At 44.9% G+C, this 3,602-nt stretch overlaps 1 pseudogene; it reads left to right on the forward strand.

Moving 5' to 3' along the window:
* Positions 1-1,841: 1,841 nt before the first annotated feature.
* On the forward strand, positions 1,842-3,253 carry LOC148121468 (heterogeneous nuclear ribonucleoprotein C pseudogene; annotated as a pseudogene).
* Positions 3,254-3,602: the final 349 nt, after the last annotated feature.

A 3,602-nucleotide genomic window follows, 5' to 3' on the forward strand; every position in this document is an offset into this window, starting at 1 on the left:
CAACAGTCACACCCCCAAAGAAAACTGGTCCCCTCTCCCTCAGCAGCTGCCTACTACCAGTGACTTCTCAGTGAGGGGTAGGCCTACACAAGGCCCATCCACACTGCAGTGTTCAGGGGTTGATCCTATCCAGGTAACCATAGTTACCTGTTCATGAAGGTGAGAGCTATGTCGTGTTCAGAAGACAACATTTTACATACTCTCCCCAACCCTCCGCCTCCCATATTCTTTCTGTTCCCTCTTCTGCAATGTTCCTTGAGCCTTACAGTGGGAGGAAGGGTGATGTAAGTGACTTTTTTAGGGCTGAGCACACAACAGTCATTTATTCTTAGCACTATGACCAGTTTAGGATTTCTTCACTAGCTATTACCCACTGTGGGGGGGGGAGGGGCAAGTTTCTGTACCAGGATTGAAAGAAGCACAAATCTAGATCAAGGGTGGGGTCCCGTGAGCCATTTCCCCTTCCTTGACCTACTGACTATAGGTAGGGCCAGTCTCGTGTGCACCCAGTTCAAGTAACTGCCATTGCTGGGAGTCAGCAATTGCAATGGTTTTATCTAGTCCAGAGAATGGCATTTTGCAGCCTTTCCCCAGCTCCCTCCCCCTTGTCTGGAATATGACCTGATCTTCATAAGGGTGATCTAAGTGCTCTTTTTAGGGCTGTGCCCATGTCTGTTGTTTATGTTCTGCATCTTGGACACCCATGAGTCTCTGCATTCATCACAAGTCTTTTTTTTTTTTAATGTGTGTGGTGGTTTAAAAGAAGATGGCCCCCAAAGGGAGTGATACTATTAGAAGGTGTGGGCTTTGTTGGAGTAGGTGTGGCCTTGATGTAGGAAGTGTCACTGTGGAGATGAGCTAATGTGGGAATCCCCTCTGTGTGCTGTAATTACCAATAATGAATAAAGAAACTTCCTTGACCTGTTGATAGGGTTGAACTTAGGTAGGCAGGGAGGACTGGATTGAATGCTAGGAGAAAGAAGGGCTGAGTTGAGGGGGATGCCATGGATCCGCCTCCGGAGATAGACATGCTGAAACTTTGCTGGTAGGCCACAACCTCATGGTGAAGCACAGATTAACGGAGATGGGTTAAATTAAGATGTAAGAGCTAGCCAATAAGAAGCTAGAGCTAATTAAATCTAATACAGTTTCTGTGTGATTATTACAGTTCTGGGCGGCCAGGACGAACAAGCGGTACCATGCGACAATGACCTTTGCAGTCTCTTTTGTTGAAGCTATATTCAGTGTGGTAAACAATTCACTTCCTGTTGCCTGCAGATCAAGATGTAGAACCTATAACTCCTTCTCCAGCACCATGTCTGCCTGCATACCACCATGTCACCCATCATGATGATAATGGACTAAACCTCTGAAACTGTAAACCAGCCCCAACTAAGTGTTTTCTTTCCTAAGAGTTGCCATGGCATGGTGTCTCTTCACGGCAATAGAAACCCTAACTAAGTAAGATAATGTATAATGAGGCCGAGGAGATGGCACAAGGTAAAGGACTTGTTGTAGAAGCAGAAGGACCAGAGTTCAGATCTCCAGCATCCTCACATGTGCCGCTTGAATCTTGTGGCCCAGTTGTATCACAGTCCTCAGGAGGTGGAGAGCTAGCTCGCTAGAGTAGCTGAATCAGCAAACTGAGTTCAAATGAGAGACCCTACCTCAATAGATAAGGTGGAAAGCAATCAAGAAAGACCATGGCATCAACCTTTAGACTCCACATGCACACATATATCTCTTGCACATGCAAAATATTTTAATCCAAAATAAATATTATATAAATGAAGCGACCACAGATTTTGTTATTCAGTTTTTTTTTCAGCTTTTTTCTTTATTAAAAATAAAGTGACATGATTTTTGTGAAGAGACGGAGAGCGAACGGTCGTGTGCTGCCTGCCCGCTGGAGCTTTGGTCTCGGCACGGACCCACAGTAGGAGCGGCGGTCTCTTTTTTCTGCTTCCTCCCGTGAGATTTTTTTGATCTTCAGCTACATTTCAGCTGTGAGAAGCCTTAACCAACAGAGGAGATGGCTAGCAACGTCACCAACAAGACAGATCCTCGGTCCATGAATTCCCGCGTATTCATTGGGAATCTCAATACTCTTGTGGTCAAGAAGTCTGATGTGGAGGCAATCTTTTCAAAGTATGGAAAAATTGTAGGTTGCTCTGTGCATAAGGGCTTTGCCTTCGTCCAATATGTTAACGAAAGAAATGCCCGGGCAGCTGTAGCTGGAGAGGATGGCAGAATGATTGCTGGCCAGGTTTTGGATATTAATCTGGCTGCAGAGCCAAAAATGAACCGAGGAAAAGCAGGTGTGAAACGATCTGCAGCGGAGATGTACGGTTCCTCATTTGATTTGGTATATGACTTTCAACGGGATTATTATGACAGGATGTACAGTTACCCAGCACGTGTTCCTCCTCCTCCTCCTCCTATTGCTCGAGCGGTGGTGCCTTCTAAACGCCAACGTGTTTCTGGAAACACCTCTCGAAGGGGCAAAAGTGGATTCAATTCGAAGCGTGAACAACGGGGCTCTTCTTCCAAATCTGGAAAATTGAAAGGTGATGACCTTCAGGCCATTAAGAAGGAGCTGACTCAGAGAAAACAAAAAGTGGATTCTCTGCTGGAAAGTCTGGAAAAAAATTGAAAAAGAACAAAGCAAACAAGCAGACTTGTCCTTCTCATCCCCAGTAGAGATGAAGAATGAGAAGTCTGAGGAAGAGCAGAGCAGCGCCTCTGTGAAGGAGGATGAGACGAACGTCAAGATGGAGTCTGAGGCGGGTGCAGATGACTCTGCCGAGGAGGGCGGCCTGCTGGATGACGACGACAAGGACCGAGGGGATGACCTGCTGGAGCTGATCAAGGACGATGAAAAGGAAGCTGAGGAAGGAGAGGACGACAGAGACAGCGCCAATGGGGAGGATGACTCCTAAGCACACAGCGGAGTTAGAGATCCTATCCCGTTATTCATTTACCTAGGCGCTTGTGAGAGATGGAAGTAACACCAGATCCTCTCCCCTAGTATTTTCAGCACATTTCACTGTTCGTCCTCTCCCTCTCCTGTGTTCATTGATTCATATTTGCCTTGCGCCTAGTTCCATTCTCACTTCCTTTGATGATGCTCCTTAGTAGTTTTGTTAAGTCTTACCCTGTAAGTTTTGCTTTTAATTTTGATACCTCCTTGACTTAACAATAAAAAGATGTATGGTTTTTAAAAAAAAATAAATAAAGTGACATATAACAGCCAGGTATGGTGGCACATGTCTTTAATTCTAGCACTTGGAAGCCAGAGGCAAGTGGACATATATGTTTTCAAGACCAGTCTGGTTTACATAGTGAGTTCCAGGACAAGCAGAGCTGCATAGAGAGACCCTGCCCCTCCCCCAAAAAAAATAGACATATGCAGAAATTACAATCACATGAAAACAATTATCAGGAGAGGACATGAAAATTAAATTAGATCAAGGTACACCCAGACAAAAAAAATACATAAACCAAATTAAAATTAAAATTTTACATCCTTCCAGATGTAAAACAGAACAAAGCTTGTTCTGGGTCATTAGAGCAAGCTCTTACCTAGCAGAGGGTCACTTTCA

The sequence above is a fragment of the Myodes glareolus genome, chromosome 7 (genome assembly GCF_982192425.1).
Source record: "Myodes glareolus chromosome 7, mMyoGla1.1, whole genome shotgun sequence".
NCBI lineage: Eukaryota > Metazoa > Chordata > Mammalia > Rodentia > Cricetidae > Myodes > Myodes glareolus.